This window comes from Alosa alosa, chromosome 6, assembly GCF_017589495.1.
Source record: "Alosa alosa isolate M-15738 ecotype Scorff River chromosome 6, AALO_Geno_1.1, whole genome shotgun sequence".
Classification (NCBI taxonomy): Eukaryota; Metazoa; Chordata; class Actinopteri; order Clupeiformes; family Clupeidae; genus Alosa; species Alosa alosa.
Genome location: NC_063194.1, coordinates 22717743 through 22733447, shown reverse-complemented (window position 1 = coordinate 22733447; position 15705 = coordinate 22717743). Strand labels below are relative to the sequence as shown.

The 15705-nt window shown below is 45.0% G+C and overlaps 1 long non-coding RNA gene across 1 annotated transcript in view; it reads left to right on the top strand.

Annotated features, from left to right (window-relative positions):
* LOC125295967 overlaps positions 1–15705 on the top strand; it is a 36712-nt gene that overhangs the window by 12578 nt on the left and 8429 nt on the right. Inside the window, exon 2 of the long non-coding RNA XR_007193700.1 lies at positions 4997–5169. This is a non-coding gene — a long non-coding RNA (uncharacterized LOC125295967). The remainder of the gene's footprint in view (positions 1–4996; positions 5170–15705) is intronic.

The following is a 15705-nucleotide window of genomic DNA, read 5'->3' as shown; positions in this document are numbered from 1 at the left end:
GGTCATTATTGGGAAAATAAGTCCCGACAGGGCGAACCAGATTTTCCCAATAATTACAGCCGTTCTATACATTATCCCGTATATTATATCAAAATATGACCATGTAGATTAGCCTTTAAACTAATATTTCAAAGTGACAATACACCACAATACACCTACATCCTACCACGAGGAATGGAGATTGTGATGTGAGGCAGCTGTGGTGATGAGGGTTCATTCACAGCCACTGTGGATGTTCTGTAGAGGAAGTGTTGCAGGCTGAAGTGCTGGGTAGGAATTGAGGCAGAGGGGGAGCACCTATCTCACCCTCCAGGCTGAGAGGCAGTCTGGCTGGTTGTCTGGCTGGCTGGGGCCCATGACCGCAGGCCACCGCCGAGATGCCAGAGAGACGGAGCTGTATGCAGCCGAGCTCAGCCACAGCCCGAGGGGAAGGAGGGAGGGAGGTGTCGGACCTGCTGTTATCTACCTGCTGGTAGGCCGGTGCAGTTGAGCAGGCCGGGGTGTTTGGGCCATTCAGCTCCACGCGGAACAGTGGGCGCAGGAGAGGCCTCAGAGCAGCTTTTTAAAGGTGTTTAAAGGGCAGGCATGAGCTACAGTCTCTCAGCGTGTGAGGAGGGGGAAAAAAATAAAACATACCCTAGTCTTTTCCCCCGTGTGTGTGTGTGTGTGCGCGCGTGTGTTATTGTGTGTCACATACACTCTCCTTTCCGTTCTGACATTTTCTGGTGGTGACATTTGCAGGTGCACCGTCTCGTATCCCGGCCTTGCTGCAGCTCTTCCTCAGCATTGCAGTCAATTAGAAGCCACTCAGTGTCTGTAAATGCACACACTCACTCTACTCACCCCCTCTTTCAGCTTCAGACTGGACAGTGTGAGGTGTTATTCCCAGGAGGCAGTATCTGTTGTGTTAATGTGTTAATCGATACCGCTTCAAGTGCTGTGGTCGTGTTTGTTTATGGACGTGATCAGGACGCGTTGTGTTCAACGCATAGTCACACTCGCTCTCGCTCTCTCTCTCTCTCTCTCACACACACACACACACACACACACAAATAAACAAGGAGAGACCCAATCAACTTTTTTTCCATAAAATTGCCAGATTTTCATTGCTCAGTCATATATATGTGTACACACAGACACACACAGACAGACACCCTGAGGGGTGAACAGGTAGGATCAGTTTGCTGTCAGAGGTGGATTTGCAGGTTGCGGTATGAATATTTGAATTCACATTCAAATTGGCTGTAGGATTAGTCTAGCGGTTGGAGGGGAGATTGGGGTTTGGTGATCTCTAGGTTTGTCTTTCTTTTACACACACACACACACACACACACACACACACACACACATAGATAGACCCACTATTTTTTCATCCTCCATATCAGGGCTCATCCCTCTTATCTTTTATGCCTCTGGGTTTTTCACCTGCCATGGTCCACCTGTCCGCATTCTCTGTGTCTTTTATCCACGTTGTGTGTGTGTGTCCCTCTGTATAAGAGATGGATGGCCCCCTGTCTGAGCCAGAGTTGCTCTTCTCTTTTGGATGAGGAGAAAATAAAGGGGGCTGCAGTGCTGAGAGGAGGGCAGGGCAGGGCTGGGTAGGCAACATTAGGGCTGCCTGGCCACTTATAAGGCTGTGTGTGTGTTTTGGGGGATACCATTGACTCTGTTTGAATCTTGGAAAGCTCCTCTTTTGGCTTTTTGTCTCCACTTTATTGCCCTTTTTGTAAGTGTGTGTGTGTTCGTTCGTTCATTTGTTCGTTCTGTAACTTATTCAGTAGGCTATGGGTGTACTTCTGCAATTTTGAAAATACTTGCAGCTAATGATTATTTTCAGGGTCATTCCGTGTCAAATCAGATAAGGTTATTGCTGCACCGTCGCAGATGTTGTTCAGACCTTGTCTGTATCAATAATGGGTCCCAAAACCAAGATCTGTAAAATACTTGTGTTAAAATCCTATGTCTTGATATTATTTTCAGCCCTTGAAATTACCTTTTCAGTTACAATTTTACAGCCTGAAAATCACATTATTTGGGAAGCAATGTTTGGGCATTAATATAAATTAAAGTATTATTCATACGCAGCCCAAATTTTGTATGGTGGAAGACAAACATGTTCTCAGTTTGACTGAACCATTACAAGTTTGTACGACATGCTCATTGGTTTTCTACAAGGCCCTAGATTTGGAAACAGAAACGTGAAGGGTAGTATAAACTTGGTTTTGTATGCATTTGGTATTAAGCATTATTTTTTTCTTTACATACTAGGCTATATTTTATTAATGATGTACCAATATTTGAGCTCTCCACATATAATGGGCTTGCAAATTTGAAGGATTGAACAAGGGAAGGTTGTGTTTTTTTTTTTTTTTTTTTCTGTCATTTTTGTAGGATTAAAATGGTATGTGGGGTAGGTAGCAGGCACTTGAAAATCTATGTGCAAGTAGCTTAGTGTATGGGTAGTTAATGTACAAAGTCCCAATGTTGTACTATAGATAAATAAATAGTCAAAAGGAGTAATAGGAATAATCATTTTCAAGATGTTAATGCCCAAACATGGCCTCCAAGATAAGGCATTTCTGAGATAAAAATGATACAAAATCGAGGGTGAAAAAAATGTATGAAAACATTGGAATTTAACAAACATATTTTACAGGCCTTAGTTTTGGGACCTAAATATTAGATAGACAAACTTTGAGCAAAATCTGAGACGGTGCAGCAACCATTTTCCTCAATTTTGTCTGATTTGACACAAAATGACCCTTCATAGTTCTCAATGTTTTTGATGTTTGATCAATAAAAGTAAAAATAAAATTGTAAAAACTAACAATATTTAGCTTACCGTCATAGAGGAGAAACTAAACTGAAAATATTCTAATTTAATCAGAGAATTTTGCGGTGTTTTTGTTAACAAGAAATTGACACAAGCCGATTAAACCGATTACCAAAATAGTTGCCAATTTATTTAGTACTTGACATCTAATTGATTAATCAACTCATTGTTGAAGCCCTGATCTATGCTGTTTGTGTGTGTGTTTGCACACATGATGACGTACAGGGTCAGATGGGAGTTGATTGTGGGAGTTGTATTCTCGCTCTACAGGAGGCCTCTCTCTCTCTCTCTCTCTCTCTCTCTTTTCTCTCTCTCTCTCTCTCTCTCTCTTTTTCTCTCTCTCTACACACACACACACAGGCCCCCCATAGTGTGAGGTGCCTCCCCTCGACTCTCCCCTCATTTCTTGCGTTCAAAGTAACAAACCTTCTTGATTTTTTCCCCCCCCTCTCTCCAGTGATCCTCCCCCCCCCCCCTCTGTCTGTTTCCCTCTCTTGCTCTGTTCTGAGGACTGATGTTCTTTTTCATGTCTCTTCCCTGATCTGTCTCTCCTCTCTTTCACTTAATCTGTCCTTCCGCTCACCTCCCTTCCCCTCCTCACTCCCCCAATACTTCTCCTCTTTATTTATTTATTTTTCCTTCCTCTTTCTTCCTCGTTCCTCTCTACCTGAGCTGGGCTCATCTCTCCCTCCGGCACTCTCTCCTCTCTTCTGTCTGTCTCTCTGTCTCCCTCTCTTTCATCAGCGTGGTGTAGTGGATCATCCCATCTTTCATGCCTCCTCCCCACGCTCATCGCTCATCGCTCACGTTCTGCACTTTCCCATTTCCTTGCCTTTCTCTTTTCATTCCTTTCCCTCTGCTTTCCAGGCGCTCTCTGTCACACTCGTCTGCCCTGCTCCCTCTCTGCCTCCTCCTTCTCCTCCTCCTCCTCCTCCTCCTCCTCTTCTTGCACTCGCTCACTCCCCACGTTGGCCTGTCAGCAGTTCTTAACTTGTGTTCATTCGGAAGTGAACACATATACATACACACACACACACACCAGAAACATGATTACCTAGACACATAACAGGTGAGATGTTGACCATCCAACCAAAGTCCTAGATACAGACACACACTCCGCGTGTGTGTGTGTGTGTGGGGACTCTACTATTTCTCCATCTTTTGACCACAGAGAGAGAGGTGGGTTTAGGGTGGCGTAGACTGCTGTGGCAGGGCACTGGATGTGTTTGTTTGTTTTTGATGCCCTCTGTGAGCAAAAGAAAAAGGCGAGTAGGACGCCAGCGAGGGAGATGCTGCCGCTCCTGTAGAGACTCCAGAGCTTTTGATGTGTGTTTATTTGGGCAGGAGAAGAAAGAAAGCAAGTGTTGGTTTGGACTCCCTGCACTGTTTTGGACCTTTCCTCCTGGCTTCAAGTCTGTGTGTGTGTGTATGTGTTGGATAATGTTTGTGCAGTGTCTTTCTGTAGATCTCTTTGCCAATGCCAAAAAGTATATTTTTATACTCTATTATACTATTTTGCTAATGAATATACTATTTTGCTAATGAATGGGACTGGAAAAGGCTGTGTGTGAGTAAGAGAGCAGGTGTGTGTTTGGAGTTTAAAAGGTGTAATGTGTGTGTGTGTGTGTGTGTGTGTGTGTGTTTTAGTGAACACCGAGAGAGTAGTGTTAAAATGAGGATTCGCAACATGTAATGTTAGTGTGATAAAGGTGATAAAGGGTTCTGGTGTTTGGGGTTCCAAGCTTCCTCTAATTGCTGTGTTTAGATAAATGCGTCAGCAGTGCGAGAGTCACTCACCAATGACTCATCGGTGGGTTGCACTAATGTTTTTCTCATCTGTGCCAATTTTATGGGTCATTAATAAACTCATCACTACTCCTGCCCTAGGCGCTAGTTTGGTATGAGGAGGACATAATTATAGATGCTGTTTAGATTGGTATGAGACACAAGTTATTATTGTATAGATAGATTGCACACGTTGACACACACATGGAAAGTTATGATTATGTGAAAGCGGCTGAAATGGAATCTAGTGTTGAATGTTGAAGAAAGTGACCAGGACCATTAATGAGATGTCAGAATGTTCTGACTGAGCTGATGTCATCATCAAGAGTTTCCCTCTCAAGATCCCCCTTTTGTTTCCTGTGCTTCTTTCTGTTGTAGCGATCGCTTCTGCTCGAGAGCCCGGAGACTTCGAGGCACCACAAAGACAGAGCAGCTCCAAGCAAGCGGCCGCACACACCTCCAGACGTGGAGACGTGAGACGTGAGACATCTGGGCCAGCCATGGCAGATCCAGCCCTCACAGATGCCTGATGCACTTTGATCTTACCCAGGGTGGGTAGGCTACCAACTGGTGTGTGTGTGTGTGTGTGTGGTGGGGGTTCTAGGCTGGAATTTTGGTCCAGCACAAGGCAGCCAGAGAAGGCCAAGGAAGAAGAAAAGTCGAGATTAACTCAGACTGGCTTTGATAGACTGTGGCTTTAGCAACGGCAAGAATGAAAAGACAAGGATGAGGGACACAGGCGAAGGATGAAGAGGGTTGGAGAGGAAGAGGAGTGGAAACTGAAATAGATAGATAGATAGATAGATAGATAGATAGATAGATAGATAGATAGATAGATAGATAGATATATGAGAGTGGGATGATGAAGGGCTTGAGAGGAAAGAAGTGGAGAACAGACAGGGTGAAGGCGATGGAGGAACTGCTGCCTGTGACGGTCTCCTTTTGCTCTTGGGGCGCTGAAGCAACACTTATGTTCTAATAAAGACCTGACAGGTGTGAGGAGGAGGAGGACGAGAAGAGGGTGTGGGGGAGAGGGGGTAGAGGGAGAGAAAAAACGAAGGATGGAGAGAGAGAGAGACATGGTGAGAGAGAGAGATTGAGAGAAAGGATTGTTTTCAACTTGGATGGTGCTTACAAGAGTTAAAGTGTGTGTGTGTGTGTTGTGTGTGTGAGTCATAGACTGACAGTCCTGCACCATGCATACTTCCCCAGGGAGAAATGAGCCAAAGGCTTATAGCCTAATTAGTAGAACTTTAAGTGCTGTTTGAGTGTGTGTGTGTGTGTGTGTGTGTGTGTTATTGTGAGTGTCAGTTATGTCACATTTCCATAGCTGACAAAATAAGCCTGTCCATTTGTGAAACGTGGCTACTAATTTTTTTCCTTATGCGCACCGTTGCTGTGGTCACTAGAAATTAGATCTGTTGTTCCTATTATGTTTAATAGACGTACCATTTTTTCGTCTGTGTCACTGTCTCTCTGTCTCACCGAAGAATTCACACTTCACACTGCTGTCTGTCCAGATATGTGATTGGTATTAGCCCACCCAGCCAGCCAGGCACATCTTGTGCACCAGCTCAGCACAGAGCTCTCAGTGAAATGTCAGAAATCCCTGTGGGTTGGAAGCCGCTGATTTTGATTGCAATTACTGGTGAAACTAGTTGATTTTCACATCCTTAGTGCCACTCCCACCCAACAGAGGAAGGCTCCAGATCAACTGGACCTCTCATTCCACCGGCTAAGAATAGATGCAGCAGTCATGCGCGCGCGCGCACACACACACACACACACACACACACACACACACGATAAATGCATAAAATAATAGAGTAGGCTATGTCAGGTGTGATGAGTATGTGTGTGGTTTTGCTCATTCCACTGCCAGTAGGCAGAGTTGAAAGTGGATGATGAATTAGGAATAGGACGCAAAATGGAGTCTTCTTGAATAACATAAAACAACATGCTTTTATGCAAATGACACTGCCTTGTGGGAGTGTGTGTGTGCGCTTGTGCTTGTGTGTGCTAGTGTGTGCATGTGTGGCCATGGTCTGACCTGCTCCTGCCGCCTCTTTGCTGTGATCAGAGGAACGAGCCTTCTCTTTGACTGCCTAATTAGTCTTGGGGAGTTTCAGTGCGAGTCTAAGAAGTTTGGCGGCGAGTGAGCTTTGCCAGACGGGGGTATATTTGTGATGGGCAAAGCTGAATATAAATCAGCACCATCAAGTCAGGCTGGATCGTTGGCCCCCTCTAGACCTGAATGAAAGTGGTGCAGTGGTGGATAGTAATGTCCTTCGGCTAAACAACGATCCACCTTATGCATTCAGTCAGTCAGGACATAAACTCCCATCACTTGTCCACTAATACCATTAGGTTTTATCTCCTTAAAATACTCATTTAGGAGAGTATGTAGGTGACCGCAAATTGATCTTATTTTTAGCCATGCTTACTACCGTAATGCTAATCTTGAACCTTTGTGTGTTTTATTCTGTGCTGGCCTCTGGTCTATGCTTTCATTGGGTCTTTGCTGGGTCGAAGTTCACACAGAAGCACCTAAACTGACTTTGACCTCCTCTCTCACACACACATTTCACAGATTCACTGCATGTATGGGATTGTGGGTCTGTACTGTATGTGTGATCCACATTGTCAGGTGACTGCCTTGAATAATGCATTTTCATTTATTTCTTTGCCACTGTGGGAATTCAGACTGTGGTGTGTGTGTGTGTGTGTGTGTGTGTGTGTGAGAATAGTGACCCCCGCATCACATCACATCGCATGCGTACATACTTTCTCTTCCTCTTGTGTTTTGTGCTGGACTCTTGCATTGAGCAAGGGCCAGTGACAAAGCCGTTGGCGTAGGGAAACCACAGCAACACTGGTGAGCGGCCTACTGCCTGCTGTTGCTATTTCCTGAAGCAGGAGGTATCCATCTCAGCCTCTCTCTGTCTTTCTCTCTTTCTCTTTCTCTCTCTCTCTCTCTCTCTCTCTCTCTCTCTCTCTCTCTTTCTCTTTCTCTTTCTCTGTCTCACTTTTCTCTTGTCTTCTCTTATTTTCTCTTCTCCCTTTGTCAGTCCTCCTTACTCTCTTCCTGTTCGTTTCACACTGTCACTGGAGTTCCTCTGTTCTCCTCAAGTCCAATTCTAGTTGCTGAGGCAACCCTGCAAGACAGTGGGAGAGTGTGTGTGTCTGTGCGTCTTCTTAAATGAGGTTTATACTTTGGTGTTCTATTCTATTTGCTGTCCTTCTTCCTGTTCTCTCTCTCTTTCTTTCTCTCTCTCTCTCTCTCTCTCTCTCTCTCTCCCTCCCTCAATCACACAGCTCTTCATCCTGACGTTCCAACACTATGTGGCTTCTTGGCCACATCTTAACACTTTCAGTTCAGCTCCCCAGTGGACACTTCTGTTCCTGCCTGACAATTTTGGACCATCTCCTTCACATTTAGTTTCCTCTTCCATACCAATGTATTTTTTTCTCTCTCTCTCTCTCTCTCTCTCTTCTCCTCTCCTCTCCTCCCTCTGGTGTTCTCAATCATCCCTCCTCTGCACAGCTGATGTCTCGCTCTGCTGCTCTGGGGCCGTATTTACAAAGAATTTTAAGGCTAAAAGTAGCTCCTAACTGGCGAATTTAGGAGCAACTCCTAAAAATAATGGGTGTGTCACTCCTTTAGGACTCCTAATTTTTTTCACTAAAAGTAATTCGTGAAGCGTTTTAGACCTAAAAGTAGCACCTAAGTCTGGCACAGCTTAAAAGAAGTCGAGAGGACTCCTAACTTACTAAGACCTATTCACAAACCGCTTTTTGTGGCATTTCACGTCGCAATGTTTTGAAATCCTATGTGGCTACAGGAGCTTCCAGTCGCAAGGAAACAATTTTGCATTGTAGGCATAACTAACTGATGCAATAACGCCACCAATAACAACCAAAACTACTCATTGTCAACATGTAAATTAAATGTAACGTTTCATTGTGAATCAAATTAAAATATTCTCCTCTTTGCAAACGTAGGCATAGGCTATGGTGACAGATTAATTGAATAATGTTGCAAAGATACTGCATCAATCCGTATGTTTCATTAGGCTACTTCTTTTTCCTTACTCTTTATTCATTTAGGCTAGGCCTTTTTATTCAGTTATTCATCATCTTCCGTCTGTGTTGTGGCGACGATTCTCAGACCTGTCACCTGTCACTCATTATCGTAAGGGAGGTGTTTGGAATCATTCCCGCGTAACAATCATCAGCCAATCAAGGTGGTCACTTCAGTCAAGCTTGTGCATGAGTAATGACGTCATCCATAGCAACGAAGACTCACTCTTAGTTTAGGAGTTATCATTTTTCCTTACTAAGAGTAGGTCTGAAAGGCTTTGTGAATAACTTTTCAGAGTAAACTCCTAGCTAAAATCTTTTAGTGCGATTTAGGAGTACTCCTAGTGGTAAGATAAAAGGCTTTATTAATACGGCCCCTGGTGTCTGGGGTGATGCTGAATGGATGTGGGAGGTGGATAGCAATGTGCAGCGCTCTAATTGGTGCATTAGGGAGTGTTAATTTAAAACGGGTCCTGCCACCTCGTAATGGTTCCAATCTAAGCACTGTTTTATTCTTCTGCTGGAAAGTTTCACTCAGAAAGTTAGCTCCAAAAAGTTCAGGGAAGGACATTTGAGCAAGGACAGGATTTTTGTCAAGGAAAGAGTTTTGTGGGTGGTGTTTGGTGGTGGTGGTGGTGCTTTAGAGCTAAAAGAGATGGAGGAAAGTATAGTGAGAAAGTAAGAAAGACGATTGTGGGTGGGTGTTTGACAAATTTAAAATGTCACCACTTGTCTGTCTCACCTCTATGTTGCTACTTCTTGTGTGTGTGTGTGTGTGTGTGTGACATTGGTGCAGAAGTCGGCTTATCGGCTTGGCATTTGGAGAGCAGAGGAGTTGGGGTTAAAGTTAGCTGCCCCCTCTGATGATTCCCTCTGAGAGCCCAGCATAAAGACCAACAATAAGAGGAAGACGACGGAGAGCGAAGGGACAGCCAAAATGTGTTGAGGATGGGATTCTTTTTGGTGCTGACCTTCAGTTAATGTCTGACGGTGTTTTGTTCCCAAATATTTTGCCTCTCTTACATTTTTTTTCTTTCTTTCTTTTCTTGCTGTTGTAGTAACTGTTAGGCTCACTGTTAGGGGTGTCACGATTTCTCAATCTCGAACTTCGAACGCAAAAGTAAAATCGACGATGCAGCCACACCCCCAATGTCATGATTAGCATGTATGCCAACACGCCTACACGTACGTGCTGAACTGCGGCGTCAACACATTTTTGGCTGCAGTCAGTTAAAATATACACATCAACCTACCGAAATTGAAGCCCCTCTTGATACTCTGAAATCACCGGTGTGGAAGTATTTTGTCGTTAATTTACGTCAATTAACACTAACTTAGCCTACTCAACTGAGCAAGTGAACAGATGATCTAGTTACAGTCCAAAATTACTTTAAGGCTTAAAATGCACATTGATAAGTACATATTCCATGAACACTAACCTTGGGTCTCTTCAGAATGTGCTGAAACAATCATTATCATTCTGTGTTGTTTCATTTCACTATGTTTAGCCTAATGTTTGTTCTGTTTACATTACAACCTCGCGGTTGGAACGGTTTCAGAATAAAAAACGGTTTCAAAATAAAAGCCCCCCGAAACAGAAAAGGAAAAGGCCAAAAAAAAGTCAATAACATATAAAGAATGCATTAATAGAAATTAGGGATGTAACGGTATGAAAATTTAACCTCACGGTTATAGTGACCAAAATTATCACGGTTTTCGGTATTATCACGGTATTTTTAAAAGTGTGTTCAATATGTTCAGAAAGCACTGATAGGCCTACACAAGCTGAAATAGTTTCAAAAAATGTCCCGTTCACTTTTTCATGTTTAATTGGCTATGTGCTTATAGTTTAACTTACCCTACCATGACTTAGAGTTTACTATTTCTGTTATTTGGATCCAATGAGTGAGACCAAAGTAAGTGTTCGAAATAAAACTTTAGGCTACTGTATTCTCCTGATAACGTGAGTGGAGTGGATTTAATGTGGACGTGAACATAAAAAGACACAGAGTGGCTACATGATACAGTGCACGTTTTGCGGTGAAAATGTTGTTTTAAAATCAGGTGTAGAACCGCAGTTAAAACCATCAATTAGACAACAGAATCAGTAGGGTACCAGTTTTATTTCATTGCACCAGGCCTACTGTATGTCAAAAGCAGGCTCGGATGAAGCTGGGAAGGATTAAACACACGGTTTCCACACCACGGTAATCAACCGTGATAATCATGATGTTTCAAAAGAAAACGGTAATTGTTATCGTCAACATTTTTATCGCGGTTTACCCTTACACCGGTAATCGTTACATCCCTAATAGAAATATTAAAAAAAAGATTGAAAATCGAATCGCAAAAATTATGATTATTATTATGACTATTATTGCTAACAGACTACTAATCAAGCTGAAACAATCACCAGTCTACAACAACAGCAGCTGCTACCAAAGCTAAAACCAAACACAACCAGGCTACCAAAAATAAACACGACCAAGAACCAGAGTACAGAAACAAACAGGTAGACAGGCAGTACAGAAATATTCGACCAGGATGCCGAGTGCAAAGACGGTTGTCCTTGTTGCTTTCCAGCCGTGCTGTAACCATCCCCTTAACTCTGAGGTAATTGGACTGTCCATGGTGTAGCAGCGCCAGGCTGGCCGGTGTCCCAAGATCCATGCTCAGCAGTCTACTGTGAGCAATGACCGCAAGCCTAGAGCTGACAAGAGCGGAGCTTGGTGTATAATGGAATAGATCTGGCGGAGTGTATGTATGTTAGCTTGAACATGTGTTTGTGTGTGTGTGTTTGTGTGGCAGTCTTCAACTCAATACAGTGTAGCTGAGACTACTGCTAACCTAACCGTCCTGCTCTCTCTCTGTCTCACTTGCATACACACACACACACACACACTATACAAGCATAGTCACTCACTCACTCACTCACTCACTCACACATACAATAGGCACACAGACATAATCAGCTTAAACAAAAGTGCTTGAAGAAGCCACTCATTTGCGATGTCTCAGCAGTACATTAACTGCAAGCTACACTAATGCAGCCCCAGTGCACTCATTAGAAGGGAGCTCAGTCCTTTGAGTGTATTAGGGTGTGTGTGTGTTTGTGGAATGGTGTTCCTAAGGGTCTGTTTTATGTTATCATTATGAGTATGGATGTTCACTGTTTATCTGTGTGTGTTGGAGAGAGAGGGAAGGGTTTCTAAATTTACGAGGTTGTGCGTAGCTTGCCGTTTCTGTGTTCGTTTTTTAGTCATTATGTGGTATGCTGTGTGTGTTAGGGAGGGAAATGGAGTGGTATGGCGTTTATGTTAATAGTTTTAAGCAGCGTGTGTGTGTGTGTGTGTGTGTGTGTGTGTGTGTGTGTGTGTGTGTGCATGTGTGTGCATGTGCATGCGTATGTGTGTGCATGCGCGTGTGTGTGCGCGCGTGCGTGTGTGCGTGCGCGTGTGTGTGTGTGTGGTAATTGGGAGCCAGAGTGACGTGGGGGCTCGGTGAGCGGTCGCCTCTGTCGCGGGGAGAAGAGCAGACGGACGGAGCTGAACTTATTAGCGGCGCTGCCTCCACCGCTCCCTGCTCGTCTGAAAAGAGCAGTGCTCTCCTGTCTGGACCTCTCCTCCACCTTCTCTCTTCTTCCCTCCTGCTTTCTCGCGCTCTTTCTCCTTCTCCATCTCACACTCTGTCTCTCGCTCACACACTCTCTTTCTACCCTTCTGCCTTTTCCTGCTTTTGTGGAGAAAATGTCTTCATGTCTGTTCTGTTTGCCTTCTCTCTCTCTTGCTCGCCATACACACACACACACACACACACACACACACACTATAATATGGCAATATTCACAATGGTCTATCTCCGGTTTGTTGACGCAGTGGTGCGTTTTTAATCCTGTTACGTTCCTCTTCAAATAATGCTGCAGTGTATTTACATCTTGCTGTTTTAATAGGCTTTTCCAAATGCTTTGAAATTGTGTTTGTGAGCGCTAGGCCTGCACAAAAGAGAGCGACAGAGCATGTACAGTATACCATGACTTACTCCCTGCTAGATCACACTTGAACAACTTGAACTTGAACTGAATGTAAAGTGTGTGTGTGTGTGTGTGTGTGTGTGTGTGTGTGTGTGTGTGTGTGTGTGTGTGTGTGTGTGTGTGTGTGTGTGTGTGTGTGTGTGTGTGTGTGTGTGTGTGTGTGTGTGTGTGTGCTGTTTAGCTCCCATTGGACTGCTAGACACCCACTCTGCCTGTGTGTCCAACTGTTGTCCAACAGCTGTATTTTCAGAGAGACAGGGTCCGTGTCTTCCGGGCAGCACAGTAAAAGCGAATGTCTTTCTGTAGGGCTGGAGTACACTTGTTCATGTTTCAGCCTGAAATAGAGCTCGACTGTGACTAACTGTTGTTCTGTGTGGATGCTATTCGACCTGTTGTAACCGAGGCTGCTCTAGTCTGGTCTAGTCTAGGTGGGGGAGCTCAATGCATCATGGGAATTTTTAAAGGCCTGATTCTGTTTCCATACAATACACACTCAGCGAATTGCTCCACTCTCGCCGAGTTGCCTGCTCCATGGTCCTAGAGGTCCTCCTCCTGCTCCGAAATACTCCAGTGTTCATACACAATCCAGGCTCTGTACACAGATCACACACATGGTGGCGCTAACTGAGACCTTGATTCCAGTCAATCAACACAATGGCAGGAATGTGTTTAAAGAGCTGGAGAGAGACCTGGAGAGTCAGGGGAGGAGGTGGACAGGGTCCATCAGCCTGTGGTGAGGCAGCAATGTCCATAGGACCTCCCTTATTGCAGTGACAGCATGACTCATTTCAGAGGAAAGCTAGAACCTAATTGACTTTTCTGAAGTGTGTGTGTGTGTGTTTGTTTGTTTGTTTGACATAGAAAATGGAGCATAGCCTTTTGCTCCCAGTTTAATGTGTTTGGCTGTCTGTCTGCATTACAGCCTTAAACACAGCGGCACACACACACACCCCATTGCTCTTCAAATGCGTAAAGTCAGTACGATATTGCATGGGAGAGAAAGGGGGTGGGAGCCGTATTCTCGGGTCAGGTCCCTGGAGGCTTAACCTCCTGTCAGTTGTTTTTGTTTGTGTGTGTGTTGTGTGTTGTGTGCATGTATGTGGGTAATCACAGATGTGTGTTGTGGTGGGGCGGTCTGCAAACAACGCTTTTCCTTATTTAATTAACACAGGAAGCACTCACTGCCTCCCAGCTCTCACAGCCAGCTCTCTCTCTTTCTCCCCTCCTTCCACCCCCTCCTCCTCCTCCTTCTCCTCCTTCTCCTCCCCTGCCCCCTCTGCCGGCTCGCTTGCTTGTTCATTGGAGCTTGCTCCTTCTCTCACACGCTGAAGGCTTTTGCACAAATGACGCCGCTTGCATTGCTCCTGGCACCTCTCCTCACCATTGTAATTGTTTGGGGGCAAAGCCATGGAGGAGAGAGTGAGAATGGAATGATTCCTCCCTGGAGGAAGAAGGGAGGTTTGGGTGCGAGGGAGGGGAGGGGTTGGAGAGAGGAAAAGAGAGAATGGAATAAAAAAAAAAGTGTGGTATGGAGAGGTGGAGAGAAAGGGAGCAAGCGTGGGCTGGAATTGCCCTGTGCTGGTGGAGGTATCCGGCCATCTGGGGAATGTTCTAGAGAGTTAGGGCAACTGCATCTGAGGCCACCCAATCCATGTGCCTCTGCACAAACCTCACCATTTTAAAACACACCACACTGCAGAACAGAGCAGGTGCAGGCAGGCCCCCCCAACCTCTCTCTGTGCACATGTGTGGATGAAGAGATATTCTTAGTTCCACTGTAAATATCACAGATATCATGGGCAAACACTTGCATGAGCTTGACTGACATCCTGCTGGGAGATGTTGGTGATGTGTTTGCTTTTCCTCTATGTTTACTTTGGTACACACACACACACACACTCTCAAGTATTTGTCTTTGAACAGCCACAGTAACAAGAAAATGTACCAGGCCCAGTTGCACAGGTGGATCCCAGGTCAGCAGTGTTCATAATCTCTGTGTTTACATAAGGTGCGGAGACTTCTGGTTTCCTTATTCCACTGCCTATTTTTAACAGTCACGCCTTTTGACAAGGTGACTGACATGCTGTCTCGGCTCGAAAGTTTCATCGATGGGACCTGCAGTAATGTGTTGAAGCTGGATAATTAAAGCGGCTGATAATGATGGGCTCTGTGAATAAGCTGAAGGAGCGTACACACATCCCATCTGTCTCTTTCTGCTGTCCATCCTAAAGAGAGCGGGGGTGGGGGCATGGGGCTTCATCCAGCACCATGCTGCACTCTTACTGAGATGAAGGGTTACCGGCTGGCTGTCACTGCGATAAAGTTGTGTGTTAAAGCAGCGGGCCTGGTCGATAGAACACTGTCTGCACTGTCCGAGCGATTACCCAGGTGTAGCAAGGATCAGAAGAACCGATGGTGGTGCTACCTAAGGGGATGTGGTGTGTGTGTGTGTGTGTGTGAGAGAGAGAGAGGATGAGATGAGGGAGAGCGGGGTGATACACCCATTCTGAGAGCAGTCACAGACAAGAGCTGTCTTTGTGTTGATTGGGTCTTTCATGAGCGCCTGGGCTCCAGCTAATAACAGCCGAGGTCTGAAAATGCTTTTGAAATCCACTACATCAGGGCTGGATAATTGAGGAGGAACGGCGGGGGGGAAAAAGAAGAAAAAAAACGTTACCTGGCAATGTCAAACTCAAGGACGTCATCCCTTCCCAAAATAAAAGAGGAAAACAAAGCTCTCCCCCCCCCCCTTATTTTCTGAAGCAGGCTCAGCCTGCCTGCTTCTCATTTGAATAAAAAACACGACCCTAATGGTTCGCAAGGGAGTCGGTCCCTTTGTTGTTTTTATGGGGACGGCGGCTTCTGCTGTTGATGGGCGACGACCATGCTGAGTTCTGCCTGCATCAAGCAGAGGTTACCACACATTAAAAAGGGACCCGGGAGCGAGCCTTGGGGAACCCCGGGTCACGCTACCAAA